This window comes from Bactrocera neohumeralis, chromosome 5 (genome assembly GCF_024586455.1).
Source record: "Bactrocera neohumeralis isolate Rockhampton chromosome 5, APGP_CSIRO_Bneo_wtdbg2-racon-allhic-juicebox.fasta_v2, whole genome shotgun sequence".
Lineage (NCBI taxonomy): Eukaryota > Metazoa > Arthropoda > Insecta > Diptera > Tephritidae > Bactrocera > Bactrocera neohumeralis.
Genome location: NC_065922.1, coordinates 41290705 through 41307041, shown reverse-complemented (window position 1 = coordinate 41307041; position 16337 = coordinate 41290705). Strand labels below are relative to the sequence as shown.

The window sequence follows — 16337 nt, the reverse complement described above, 5'->3', positions numbered from 1 at the left end:
ACATACTTCAAAACTATAGACTGAACTGCACCGCCCTAGCTCCGCAATTCACTTCAGCCCCACAAAAGCTGCTAATTTTATTTATATATATAGTACATATATCTATATAGCTATATATACATATGTATGTACTATATAATGATATTTATTTTTAAAGAGAATGCAATTCAACCGCGCTCGTACGTCGGCAACGGTAACTTGTATGGGTTTAGTGCAATAATGTTTGTTGACGAAGATTTGTACACAATGTGGCGACATTCTGGGGGTTGGTTGGGGTAGAAGGCATTGCGGTGTTTTTGTTGCATAATAAAATGGAATAAAGCCATCAAGAGTGAATGAGTGACATAATGTGGGGTAGTAATGCCACATTATGGTCAACACACATTCGCGCATTTTTCGAAATTTTTTGTATGTAGGTATGTGTGGGTAGTCATGTGCGCCACATGGCTTGTGCGGAGGTGTAAGAGCGTTTACTTCCTTTCTCCTCTTCGTGCGGGCCGCTGTCGACAATTTTGTTTGAGGCCATTTCCTTTCATTCTGTAAAGGGCACATAGCGTGGTAATTTGCAAATTTGATATGCACAACCAGACCTACAAACTATCTGCATGTGCATATAGGCAAACATGTGTGTACTTATATGCAGTCATGCTATTTGACTGCAGTAGCGCAACTTCCAATCAGTTTTTATTGACATAGTCAGTATTACTCTCAGTTTAGTTTATTTTTAAATACTTAGTTGCCTTACCTGTCCGTTCAAAGGTTTTACAATAGCAATTCATTTATATGAAATCTGTTTGTTTAATTTGTCATCCGTTAAAATTCAAAATTAAATACATCAAAAAATAATTATTAATTAACGTTTTCTTCTCTCTTTTTGCCACAATTGCAAATATTTCTTGCATTATTCCATCTCTTTTATAGAGGCAAAAAGTCGTCGTTAGTTCAATTATTGAGAACAGAATATATCACAAACATAACCTACTGGTTAAGAGGAACTACAGCTGATCTCCGGGAGCTCCTCTCGAAAAAGACGTTTTCTGATCCTCTGAAATGAAAAAATTCAAACAGATTTCGTTAATGTTAAATCCAATACAGCAAATCGAAGGAATAAGCAAAATAATTTTTTTTCGACAAAATGGCGGTTTCTACAAAAACCGATTTTGACCAAAATTTTGGCCTTACATTGTTTATAAAAATATTATTTATCGGTGAGAAAAAACTTCGATTATTAATAAATAAATAAAAATACAAGAAAAAACGTTAACATTAAATTTTGTGAGCATACCACATCAAATGCAAAAGTTTTCCATACAAGTCCTTGATTCCGATCGTTCGGTTTGTATGGCAGCTATATGCTATAGTGAGCCGATCTGAATAATTTCTTCCCATATTACATTATTTCCATGAACAATAAATAACTCATACCAAATTTCGTGAAGATATATCGTCAAATGAGGAAGTTTCCCATGCAAGCATTTGATTCCGATCATTCAGTTTGTATGGTAGCTATATGCTATAGTTAACCGATCTGAACAATTTCTTCGGAGATTACACTGTTGCCTTAGAAAATAGTCTTTACCAAATTTTGTGAAGATACATTGTCAAATATGAAAGTTTTTCATACAAGAACTTGATTCCGTTTAGTTTATATGGCAGCTATATGCTATAGTGGTCCGATATCGGTAGTTTCGACAAATGAGCAGCTTTTGAAGAGAAAATGACGTTTGCAAATTTTCAAAACGATATCTTAAAAACTGAGGGACTAGTTCGTATATATACAGACGGACAGACAAACAGACGGACATGGCTAAATCGACTCAGCTCAACATACTGATCATTTATGTATATACTTTATAGGGTCTCCGACGCTTCCTTCTGGGTGTTACAAACTTCGTGACAAACTTAATATACCCTGTTCAGGGTATAATAAATTTTTTGAAAACTGTATATACCTATTTTATGTTCGTGTGAAGTTTGATCTACATATGTATGTCAATTAGTGTGTGTGGCAGCTGTTCGTTTACAACACCAAAAGTTTGTCCGGCGATTTTTACTCCAGAAGGATGGTTCCAATAGAAACACGGCTATCAAATTTTTTAAAATATTGCAGAAGCGCTTTGGGGATTCTATTCTATCAGGAACACAAGTACTTTAGTGGCACAAAGCATTCAGTGAATATCACGAAATCATCTGTAACCAGACTCATGCGAGTCATTTAGCTACATCTCTTCATGACCAAAATAACGATAAAGTTAAAGAACCTTAAACTGTAGTGTTGGCAGCAGAGAGATAACAGTGGTTCGCATCATCTCTTAAAGATCAACTCAGCACATTTTGGTTAATGTTTTGGGTATGAAGCGTGTAAAGCTAGCGCGTACCAAATGAACTGAATATTTTGCCAAAACGACGTCGAGTAGAATTTGCAAACGAGATGCAACTTGCTGAATACCGTACCTGCGTCAAACTGGTGACGGCGAAAAGTAGGTTTGTGAATATAATATCGAAACTGCCGAACAGTCGGGTGAATATGCCGAAACCGAAAAAACCAAAAATAGCTGGAGGCACTGAAGGCCATACCAATGAATTCTTATAACAAATGCATGAAAAATTTGGTTAAGGCAGTTAGTTGGCATGTTTGTTTTGGCTCAGAAGCCTATTTTGTAGGCGATAGTACAGATTTGTGTCAAAATACGAGAAAATGTATTTTTTAATCAGTCCGGGTCAAATTTAAGCAGATGATATAACCCTTTACGTTTCTAAATATAAGCAGATTTATTATTTGTTAAACCCAGTTCTAAGTACTTTGAATTAAATTATTTTATTTTAGTTAGTTTTTAAATTTTAAACGGGCAAGCAGATCCATTAAAGGGTTAGATGGGCTTACTGGTTTAAAAAAATCGATTTTATTTTTATTTCTTTATGGTCTTATTAAATTCTACAACACTTCTAGAAAATTGTTCTACATTTTCAAGTTGATCCGAATAATAGTTTCGGAGATACAGCTTTGAGTACTTGTGTCGCGAAATTTTCATTTTTTTTGTAAAAATGTCTGCCAAAAATCCAATTTTCATCCTTTTTTCCTTCGTCCAAGTTCTAAGTTAAGATTTCAACTAAAACACGTATTTTTCACTTTAGATGATTCTGTAAGGAGTTATCCTGCCAACGCGGGCGCATCTTTTTTCCGAGGGGTCACCGGAAATGGCGTCGCAATGGCCAAGTTTATAATATTTTTTTTTCAAAAAATTCAGAATTTCTTTGATAATAATGTATGTTTGTAACAAAAAAAAAATTCTAATAAAATATTGCATTTTATTTTTTATATGAGAAAAAATTGTTGAATAGAGGCTGTTTTTACGCGAGGAAACCCATGTAGCTCCTTAAAATTCTACTGAAGCAATGTCACGGAAAATGTAAAAAGGAACTTAATTTCAATCAACTGACTTATTTAAAGGGCAGTGTAAAGTTACTATTTGTGCTAATATATTTATTTGCAGCAATCTTAATTCACTGACCTACTTATATTGCTGGTTCGATAAACTTAATTATTTCGTGATTATTTATTTTGCCTGTCCATCCTTTTTATGATTGTTCGCACTTCAACCACAACGCGTACACAAAGTTTTAATACATTAATTTTTACATTTACCCAACTAACTTGTGCCACCATGTTTTTTTAACTTCTTTCATTTTCTGCTCTTTTCCCTTGCAGCTAAGGGCGGCATACGTGCAGAGCAGCATTAACTGAATCGGAATTGAATTGAAAAGTTTTAATGTGTGCTTGTTTTGTCTTCACCAACGTTTGGATTTTATACTCGGGAAAGTTGAGAGCACAATAAAGAATTACGAAAAGACTTGTGCAGGTGCAGAAACAGCAGAGAATTGAAAAGAGAATTGTAACGACAGCAACAACAACAACAACAGCCACTAACCGCACTTAAGCAGGTAAACCATAAAAATAATTAAGCGCAAAACCTAAATTGAAAATATCAACTATATGGGATTGAAACAACAACAATAACTTTTGAAAATAAACGAAGCTCAATAGACTGAAATAGAGTCCAAATATTTTACCGTAATGCAATGCAATTAATTAAACATATCACTAAAAATATTCAAAACGAAAATAACGATAAATGAAACACCACTTAAGTAATAATAATAGCAGTTTACCCTTTTAGTGCAATAAATAGCTTAAATATAGAGGATAATTCAGCTATCTACATGCGAAATTCATATTCATATTTAACGAAACTTCAACACAAAAGAAAATTGGAATTAAAATTTGCATACAATTCGACGATGAAAATAGATAATAACACAATTCTAGCTTATAAAATTATTGAATATTAGAATTATGAAATTTTCGTAAACATTCACAAACAAAAATGTATGGCATTTAAATAACTACAAGCAACAATAAAAGCAACTAAACAGAGAATTCCATCAAAATATATTGAAATAACGAAATGTGCGCGCATATAAAAAAGCGTAGAGCAAAATAAATATTACAACAACAACGACACGTTTAAAAACTTTAGCCCCAATTGAAATCACTCAACCAAATGCCATAACAAATACTTGCGAATAGCTCATAAAAACTATAAAACGTAGAATTGATCATTGGAGTTATTTAATTAAGCTTTCATTGAGGCTGAGGGCTTGTAGAGCAAGATGGCATATAAACATAATAAGCGGAAGAGATTTGCATTTCAGCAGAAAATGACCGAAACAAGTGGATTCGCGGTAAATCATTAACAATAATCGAAAAAATAATCAACTGACGTGTAAAGACGAGACATTACCAAATACGAAGGTAAAACAATAGCAAACTAGTTATCAAAAAAAAAAAAAAAAACAATAATAACAAAAACACATCAGCTAGTTCGTGACTAAAAAACTGGAATGAAATGTGCAGTTTGGTTAATTCGTGTGTGCATATGAACCATATAAGTGTAGTTCGAAAACAACAGAACTAAATTCGAAACAGAACGAGAAGAAGCATAAAATAACAACGAAAATAATAATCTTTGTGCGTTACAAGTGTTTGCATTTCAATGTTAGGTCGCTTCCTGACATAGCTACACTCCTGAGGAGCATCTCTCATTTATGCGGCTTTCAAATACACAGCACGCGGAAATTTATTCATTTGTGTTCAGAGGTGAGTGCGAATAGTTATCACTTGTTAATTCACTAAATGCACTTTTTTCGCGTACGTTTTCTTATTTCTGTTTATGAGTTATGGTGTGTGCGATAATTGAAAAATGTTTACAAATGTATTTATAAGCTCAATGTTTCCGATTTCGTGCTGCCAAATCATTTTTCTTGCTCGATTTGTTGCACAGAGATGCAAAAAACCTTAACACTCCTAGATGGCTTCATATGCGGACTTTGGATTATCGCCTTAGATGTAAGAAGGCTTCAAACAATTTGAAGACCTCTTGATCTTAGTTGTTTAGATATTCTTTAACTTTTCATTGAGAATTTTGTATTATTAAATTTTTATTTATGAAAATAAGTAGTTAGATATCAATGTCATTAATGACCGAAGCATGAAAGTCGGAAATCGGTGAAATTAATTAATTACCTAAAATGCAAAATAATTTCACAAAATCACTTTTCTCAAGTTTTAGAAATATATTTCAAATAAAGAAATCTGTTATGTAATGTTATGTCATACTTGAATAGGATATGGTGTATTAAATTTGCTACGAAGTTTGTAACACCCAACAGTATACTGTGGAGACCTTTTAAGAAATATATCGGTGCGACGAGCCGAGTCCATTTAGCCAAGTCCGTTTGTATATACGCGAACTAGTCCTTCGGTTTTTGAGATATCGATCTGAAGTTTTGCCCACGTTTTTTTGTCCCCAAGAAGCTTCTCATTTGTTCGAAATTGCGATATCGCACAAGATAAAGAACTTTTTATACCCTCTTATGCTATGAAAAATGCAACTGTGAAGGCTATTATAGGTTCAGTTCTTCTTGTTTAAAGTACACTTTCTGCTATTTAATCATTTCGAATTATTATTTTCTGAAACAAAATACGGTATTGACAAACTAAGCCAGCATGAAAAAGCCTAAGACTAAAATCTAAAATATACTTATACCATATATGTATGTTATATGATGTAAGAAGTCGTAATTCATATATAAAGCAATTTTGCATTTTTCGATAACATGTTCATTTAAATTCTAGATGACGATATGTATTTATGTTTTAGCCACTATACAATATTTTAATTATTATAAAAAAATATTTTGCGGTATTGAAGCTTTTTGTAGTTCCCGAAGAACTTTTTTGCAAAAAGAAATTTTTTGGCTTAAGATATATACAGTATAATTCTCTCATTAGAATAGGCATGTGTAAGTCCCATCGATAGTTGAATAACTTGAAATATCGGTTGAACATCATGGCACAGATACAATATGCCGAATAGTGAGTGTAGAAATTTCATTTGAATATGAATGACGTCGTAATCAAAAGTGTTTAAAATATTGCAGTGTCTAATTAAATTTATACAGTGTCTAATTAAATTTCTACTATTTTTAAATAAAAAAAAAAATCAACTTTATTGAGACGAGTGGAGCAAGAACGCGTTTGATACCCAAAATATCCACCAAAATCATTCGAACGGACTCGCGGGAGTTTTCGAGCTCTCTTGCCGTTCCTCTAACACTTGCTTAACAATTTTGAAGCACCATATCCTTCACTTCGTCCAGAACAACGCATGTCTTCAACGATCTCTCGACCTGTCTTTGAAGGCTTTGTACCAATCGTAGGCTAAAAACCGTTTCCCGCATTCGTAACGCACGTCAAATTTGGCTATAAATACATAATTTGAGGCCAATTCTTTGATCGATATTTTTATCCATTGTAAAAATCGTAATATATTCCTGGGGTGTACCGATTTAAGGGGGTACTCTTGTCTAGAAGCATGAATTTCAGGTAATTTTTAAAGAGCCGTAAAAAAGGCAATTAATATTTTTACTATCCATTTTTTTATTAGTTATTTGTTAATTTTAGAAGAGTACAGAAAAAAATTGAAAACTAAAAAAAGTAAAAAATTACAAAAATTATGAGCTGGCGAAGTGGGGGGTTTCTAAAAATTTCCACGTGACCATACCCATGATTTCAACCCTCCTAGTTATCTGAAACCAAAAAAAAAGATTATTAATCTAGAATAATGTCGCAATGGACGGAGCTACGGAAAAGTGGGGAAAAAAATCGGTCCAGTAGAACCTGAGAAATCGTGGGTATCGTTCCGAAAAAGTAAGTTTTGAGAAAAACGAGTTTAAAGTTTCGCGTTGGGTCTTTTGTTCGTTTAGTTCCGGCCGAACCAGCTTGGATGCCGGGTCAGAAAAATGCCGACTCTCCGAAAATAATTTGAATTTTGAATAATCCTCTTGTGCACATATTCTTGAATAGCTAAACTTTGAAAATATAAAAAATATTTCGATTTTTTTCAATTTCTAGACCAGAATAACACCTTAAGCAGCTGCTGTAAACAAACTGCTCTATAGATCGCGCTCATATTTGGCATAGTAATTAAGAACAAAATACATTTTTTGAAATATCATTTACCCGAGTTTAATTAAAATTGCTGGGTGTTATTTTGTCCCGATGTATATTTCTGTATGCGACAGTTGTCATTAAATTTTGGATTTTTAATGCTAATTGAAAAGAAGAGTTCCTAATCTATATTTTTATTTTAATATAGTAAAATAAATCTATTTTAACATAAATAAATAAAAAACGAATAATTTAGTTGACCTGATAACACTGTATCACTACTAGAAATCAAAATATGTATTTGCATTCGAATTTGGGAATTGAGCTTATTAAAAAGATAATTATTTATCGAAAGAGAAGATTCAACTTGTCGATGAATATAGCTCTGATGATGAAGAAGAAAAAGAGTGGTGATTTCAAAAATATGTGAATTTAATTTTGATACACGTATATATGTCTGTCACAACAGTATTATACAGAAAATATATAAGTACAAATAACAGAAGAAATGACTTAAACGGCTATAAAAGTTTCTATACAGTTAGAAGGCCGCAAAAAAAAAAAAGAATTTTTCTGAATTTTTTTCGAGAAAACTTTTAAATTTATTGATCCACAACTGTTTTTGATATCTTTTAGCTATAATTATAGACTAAGTATTAGAAAAATATGTATTTGAAAACTAACTACAGCTGATCTTCGGGAGCTCCTTTCAAAAAGACGTTTTGCGGTGGCCACTATATCGCTGAAGTGGATCTTCTGAAATTGAAAAAAACAGATTTCCTTAAAGAATCGTTAAACCTATATTCACTATAATTAGTCGTGATGGGTAGTTTATTTTATCATATTTTGAAATCCGGTTTTGGATGCACGAATACCTAAAACACGATTTACATTGTTATCTACACAGAAAGGGCATTCAAATTAGCATTGGCTCAATCATACCAAAAAGGCTACACCGATCTTTTAATTGAATTTTATTTTTGTTATGCATTTTATTCACTAAAATTTGTATATACAAAGCGGCTTATATATATATTTGGTTTATTTACTTCAAAATTCCTGCCTGTTAGATAATTATGATATTTGTCTATTAAAATTAACCAATTTATAAACGATAAAAAATTAAAAAATATAAAGTAATTACCAGCAAATTTATTCCTGTATATTTATCCATGCGTGCATATGTCTAACTGAAATAAATGTACACCTCTATATATATATATATATATATATATAATATTTAATAACTGAGGTATATGCACAATTTTAATTGGAATTATAAATTTGTGAAATAAATTGGAAAGGAAAGGAAATCAAATGAAATTGTATTGCAGCTGAAGCTTATTTCGAAGCTCTCATATATATTTGTACGCGACCATAAGCCGACTATCGACATCGACCTGAACGAAGTTAATTTAAAGTACAATATTTGCACATGAAAGCGTCGAATGCACACATACAAGGCATGGGAATTTAATTTGAATTTGAGTATTGCCAGACTGCATTAACGGGTTGGGTGTGCCGGACCTACCTAGTTTTTACCTAGTTATTTCAAATATCTCATTATCGTTTGTAGTGAGAATGCGATCGTATAATTGCTTAATCAATTAATATAGAAAACACAAAATTGATAAAACTGATCGGATGGTGATAAAATATTTGAGTTATTGCTTTGAGTTTACCTCGTTGAAAACATAAAACCAACTTTTGCTACGATGTGTGAACCTACGCTGTTTGACTGAAGTTGTGATCGTATCGCGTTCCCGTGCAATACATTATTCGGTTATTGTCTCACGCTCGTCACTTATTATATTTATTATGATATTTGGATCGTTATTCATTCATTTATGGATCACGAGTGAATACTACCTTTTCAATATCGCATCAGTATATATTCAAAATTAGTCGCGTTTTTGAAAGAAATATGTTAAAAAAATAGTTTGGTTATATCATTTGTTCATTTTTTATTTTTTATTTCGAAAGAAAACTGTAATAAAGGATCAATGGTTTTGAGGACAGAAAATCAAAGAAAGCATTGGAGAAAAAAACTGTCAGAACACATTCTAAAGAATTCGCCAGATCTTTGGAAAGTCTAAAGTTTTTACAAATAAATCATATATTTTCAATAAAATTCTTACGATTTTTAATTTTTTCAATACTTTGTTCCTTCATTTCGCGAATTTTTATTCAAAGTGCCGTGCCTCGCGTGATCAATTTTGAATGTTTAGTTTCGGGTTTCAATACATCTGATATGGCTCGCAATCCATCAATATTGAATTCAATACGTTCAATATATACATACATACCTATATTGACCGCCATTCAGGATCCGCAATCGCGATTTTTATCGAACGTGCAGTAGTCCCCTTAGCTTGAAATTCTTAACTTCGCCCACAAGACAGAGTAAGAATTTCATTAAAAATTGTTTTTACCATACGTTCACCCACAGCAAACCTACGCACTACACTTCATTGTGATATCGTACTTATTGTTCAATAATTTACCGAAATTTGTTTAGGTGCCGGTGTGATTTCTATCGAATACGCCTAATAATTTTATTAGCGTCTTCTTACACTTTTGTTTGGGCAACATGTGTCTTTAGATACAAATATAATTATAATCGGAAATAGTATTTTGATTATTTTGGTTTTATGTTGAACACCTGTGTTTATTTTTCTTCTCACTGAATATGAGAACTAATAAATCAGAAATACATATATATTAATGTATATTTTCTGTACAGCATAACAATGATACATTTAGGTAATTAACACAAACTGAGGTAAGAAATAATTTGGAGGGGAGCTGAAAAAATATAAGGAAAATAATAATTATTATTATTAAAGTAAATATAAATATAATATTATTATATAATATTAAAGGTGATAATATTTAGATGCAGCTAACATTGTTATTACTTCGGACATTTGGCCATATAAAAACTATCTGTCCAAGCGCTCTCCTTAGTGCACGTGACACAATAAGGCTGAAATTCATGGAAACATTTTTACTTGATCGATAGAAGCACGACGTGATTTAGAAAATTTGATTAAAAAGTGATTTCACTTGATGAATCTTAGTAGGTATTTTCATTAGGTTGTTTTGTTTGCTAATGCAAAAAAATTGAAATATTGAAAAATCCACGTTAACAAATAAGCGTTATTCGAAAGAAACAAATAGTTGACACGGATGTCGCAGTCAGGAAGAGGTGCGTGGAATTAATATTTTCCTAAAACATATTGATATGATTTCTAATAATCGCTATTATACAGAAATTTTTATATAATTCATAAACTTCACTCTGATTGAACGATCCAACGAGCGTATCTATCAACTGATATATGAATATCCAATATTTACAAAATGGACGAATTAGAAGAACATGGCTATATTGTAGTTATATGTGCTACTTAATTTCATTGGCAATTTTGAAGTGAATTATAATAAAAACTTATAAGCTAAAATACAGAAATTTCAACTTTAAAAATACTACTTACTTGCTGTTTTCGATTACTTCAGAATATGCTTGTCCTCATAGTCAATATTTATACAATATATCTTGAACAGGGTAAATTAAGTTTGCCATTTGTTTTTATGTAACAACCAGAAAGAAAGGTCGGAGACCTTATTAAATATATACGACTACATAGTAAATGATCAGCTAGACGAGTTGAGTTGATTATAGTATATCGAACTGATATGTTGCGTACGTCCTTTCCTACCGAAGAAGCTGCTCATTTGTTGAAATCGTCGATATCGGACCACTATAGCATATAGCTGACTTACTAACGGAAATATCAAAATCAAGTTCTTTTATGGAAAACTTTTTTGTTTGACAATGTATTTTTGGGAAATTTGGAATGGATTTATTCTCAAGGCATCGCTACCATATCCGAAGAAAGACGAAGAAAGAATATATCGTCACCTGAAATGCAAAATAACGGAACAACTTTTTCGGAAATTTACAGTGGCACTAATGAAACACGAAATAAAATGGAACATGAGTAAAAAAAATGTTTAATATTGGTTAAAATTGGTTTATATCTCATCGCAGAACCTGAAAATGTTGGACATATGTAATATTATGTATGTAATTTGAAGTAGTGAATCGTAATCAATAAGACACTCAATTTCGAATTTTTTGATGATACGTTATTTTGCATTTCAAGTGACGATATGTAATATGTTATATGTATTATATATGTATCTGTCATACAAACTGAAGGGAAAAAATCTTGTTCTTAGGTGGAAAACTGTTTTATTTGTGGAAATATTCTAACTTCAATGCAACCAAAATTAACGTACTTTCTTTTTCGTAGAAAAAATTTGTTTTCAAAAGTATTAAAAACAAATCAGTTAGTATTTTGGCTCTGATAAATTGTTCCTCATTTTATAACTTGACATACGTACATTTACTTGTTCTCTTTATGCCGTTGCAAACAAATGTTGAACACCCCTGTGTGCAACACGTTGCTCTTGGTAATAAAGATCCATATATACATACATACAGATGAATGCACTAAATTACACAAGTAAACAGCTTTGTTCTATTTTGAATGTATGTATGTATAGAAGGAGATTCAACGGCCAATGGCACATTAGCGCCACTGAAATTAGTGATGTTCTATGTCGAAAGATTTAATTATTGATCAGTACTCGGTAATGATTTGAAAGGAATTACACATCTACTTTTTTTACTCTAAGGAAAAATATTTAAATTTCGAAAATAACGTTGTGTTCGTTTTGAATTGAGAAGCTACCATCCGATCTAAGATAGAAAAAATTCTCATCCACCACTTTAGTCTATCGGATATGTTTATGTACTGATTACTGACTTAGCAGCCATCACTGACTAAAACAATGGGATGCAATGTGCATGCTATACATATTTACAATTGTGTTACAAAAGCTAATGTCTACACGCGCGAATAATCGAATATACATAAACAAATGATATTGGCCTCTATACTGTATGCGGATGCTTGTACATGGAAATAGCTCAACAATGCAATGTAGGATCATGTTTATTTATAGCTATAGGTATGCTCAAAATAATATTAGTGTCGTAGGCGTAGTGAATATTAATTGTTTTGTTTATAAATTACAACCATTGTTCCCCGAATTGTCAATATGTACAAAGCTTAATAATGCTGCTGCTGGTGAACATAGGTTCAATGCTGTCGCCTCGATGAAGCACTGAGTACTAAGGGCTCAACTCATTACACAAAATTGCTTAGCACACTAGATGAATCAGATTTTAAACTTGGTAATGATATGCACAGAAAGTTTGTATTATTGGGCAGCTGATGCACATATTTACATACATATGTTGGTTTGGTTTTTTATTGATACACAAATACTTAATAAATTAGAAAATAATTTGATGTTGATAAAGATAAAGATATGTTAATATTCATAATAACATCATTCCAAACAAAGTAACCTATTATTTTTGGCTGAACTGGAGCTATAACGTACTTTACAGATGCATTTCTTATAGCATAGAAGATTTTTAAGTGCGAGCGGTCAGCTTTTATGACAGCTGTAAGCTATAGCTGTCCAATTTGAACAATTGTTTCGGAGATTGCGTAATAATCTATGCCAAACTTCGTAAATATATCTTGTCGAATAAAATGCTTTCGTCACAAGAGCTTGATATGGATGGGTCAGTTTTCATGACAGCAATATGCTAAAGCGGCAGGATATCGCCGGTTTCAACAAATGAGCAGCTTCTTGGCAACCGAACATTTTATACTCTTGCAACTTGAAGGAATCAAAGCCGGGAAATATCTTAAGATGTAAAACGTTAAACTGAGGATTTTATTTATTTTTCCCCATACCACATACTATTAACATCTCACATACTTACTAAAAAACGAATCATATAGAGTAAAGTCAGCCGGATGTTCGAAAATCTTGATATTAGTTACATATATGGAGGGTAAGTCGAGCTTTCGCTTAAATTTATTTATTTCAGGAACAAAGATACACTGTTCGGAATCTGCGAGGATCAATATATTATATTATATCCCTCTTCTTTTGCATGAAGTTTATAGTGAACGTATCAAAAGTCGTTTCCACGATTTCAAAGTGGTGATTTTGCCTTGGAAGACAAAGAACGTTCTAAAAAAGTTTGAAGCTGATGTTTCTAAACCCAAAGATAGCTCACAGATTCTTTCGCAGGAATTCAATTAGCTATTTATTTCAAAATGTTTAAAATCGCTACAAAAAGAATGATCATGAGAAAAAGCAAATTCACTTAAACAATTTTAAATTCAAAAAATTATATGTGCAGCTTATCTAACCAGCCAAATTAATGGAAAAGTCAATAATCCACTCGCTTTATTATGAGCTTCTAAAACTAGGTGAAACCAATAATTCAAAATGCTAACAATGACAATTCATCAAGTTGAAGCGGGTGATTGCCGAAAAACGAATGAAATTTGCGACTATGCAAATTCGTCACTCTCGGTCTGCTGCTGCTAGACCGGTTAAAACTATTTTGAAAACCGCAGCTGGGAAGTTTTGCTTCACCCGTCCTATGGCCTCGACCTTGCCCCTTTGCTGACCATTTGTTCTTGTCGGGCGTTCCTTCCTAATTCAGAATACGGTTCCCATCAGAATAGGGTTTCAAAAGTTGGGATGGAATCCACAAATGCCATAAAGAGAGGCAAAAGTTAAAGCTTCAGATGGGCAATAATTTTAATATTGTGGTACACATTTTCTGAAATAAACGTCCATATTTAACAATAATATTTATTTATTAGTTTTAATCAAAAAGTATACAAAAAATATTATTTCTTAAGTAAGTGTTTATTTATTCATGAATATATTATATATTTTGTCCTCTTCAAAGTAATTACCCCAGATATATTGCACTTCTACCAGCGTTTTTCCCAATCCTCAAAGCACTTAAAAAAAACATTGTTTTTTGATCTTGTTTAGTTCTTTCTTCGATGCAGTTCTTAACTCCTCAATCGTTGCGTCGTCCTTTCATGGGCCTCTACGGTTTTGGGAACAAAAAAGTCACAGCGGTCCAGGTCTGGGGAATAATATCTTATACCTTCTTCACATTCGACATAACTTGGCGCGATTTTTTCGGTCTTGACTCATTCGTTAGCTACCATAGGGATGATTGAGCTTTGAGCCGCGAACTGAGTCCAGCATCTCCTGAGCAATGTCAACGGGATGCTCTTTTTGGTCGAAATTGAGCACTTTTGGCGTCAAAATCGGAGGCGATTCCTGCTGAAATTTGTGCCTGCCTCTTGTTATCAGTCCCAAAAGGCCTAAATGCTGAAAATTTCTGTCGATGCTGCAAATTTACTTACTATAAAGATATCTATATCTCCCCTCTTACCTTGCGTAATCAATTTCTATCGGTATATGGCCAATTTGTTTTGGATATGGTTGACTAAATCAACATCAAATACTTAAAAAAAAAAACACGCTCGATTAAAAAATATGTTAAAAGGGAAAAAGTACTGTAAAATTCATTGATGTACCTTCAGTGACGCATGTACCAAAATTTGGTGGCACAGCGTGACACGAGCTTTGTTGATAGATCCACCCAATTCCAAAACGATGCACGCGCATCCAGCTGCATCCAACCACTTACTAGTTATAAATATAAAGAATAGGAAGTTGAGCGCTCTATTTATGTTCTTGAAGATATGTTTTGTATTGACTTGTGGATTTTATTTTTGTGCCTATAATTCCCCTCCGCATTTCATTGTTCATTTTTCATTTTATTGGGCTATTTTACAGCACATTAATTGGAACAAGCGCATTAGAATTTCCACAGAACGAGGAAATTCTCAACGAAATTTGTGTTTAATTTTAACTCATCCCAAGTTATTTTTGTGTAAATAATGTTGCAGCTTACAGCTGGAACCACACCAGCAACACTTTTCAATGGCACACGTGGAACAATGTCTGGAGCACATTTGTTTATTTTTGTTATAGTTTTCAACCCATTTATTAATAAGTATTTTTCTCAAATTCTCAAACGTCAAGAATACAATAAAAAGTTCACAGTGTTTCCTGTGGTGTGGCGACAAGTGCTGTTGTTTGTGTCGAAAATAAGCACAATATTGATTCACTGAAATCAAACTTTGATAATGTAGCCGCAATTACAGCAGGAATTGTGTAGGAATGTGTTGAAAATTCATAAAACTAAAGTAAAAAATATTAAAGTTTTCTTTATTAATACCTCAAATTATACAAGAGCGAGTACAGCAATTTAGTACACCTGCTCGTGAAACATGAAAACGCACAATAACATGTGTACTTACGACATGCCGTTGAGATTCCATTTTCAATTCCAGCACTTCTGCTTTATTTGTTTGTTTCGCATTTTATTTTATGTATAGAGAAAAGTTGATGTGTGCTTCGGTCCGCTTTTGACCCTTAAGCTGCTTACGGCATTAAATGTTTCAGTAGGAACGATAAAAGTTTGCACCTAAAAGAACTGTAAAGCTGAAGCTGCTACCACTGTTACAACTAGCAGCTGCATTTGATTGGCGCTTGTGGACTTAACACGCAACCAAGCTGCTTTGAGTGCTTTTATTTAATTTTCAGTGGAATTTAATTTATAAAAAGTTCAAGCATGTGCATGATCATCAAACTTAAAACTTTATACACCTTTATTCTCCTATTTGGGCGATCATTTAGGTTTTGGGGATTAAGGTAAACTTTCGTCATTAGTTCCTTCTGGAGACAAACGAGTTTTGAAAGTAGTAATATTGGTTTTAGATAATTGACATCCTTAATACTAAAAAATTTTATAATTTCAAATAAAAAAATATTTTTATGTTCGAATTGTCCCATA

At 32.6% G+C, this 16337-nt stretch overlaps 1 protein-coding gene across 1 annotated transcript in view; it reads left to right on the top strand.

Annotated features, from left to right (window-relative positions):
• LOC126759978 (innexin shaking-B) overlaps positions 1–16337 on the top strand; it is a 338675-nt gene that overhangs the window by 7971 nt on the left and 314367 nt on the right. The window contains exon 2 of the mRNA XM_050475278.1: positions 3710–5158. The gene's annotated coding sequence lies outside the window, so the exon portion shown is untranslated. The remainder of the gene's footprint in view (positions 1–3709; positions 5159–16337) is intronic.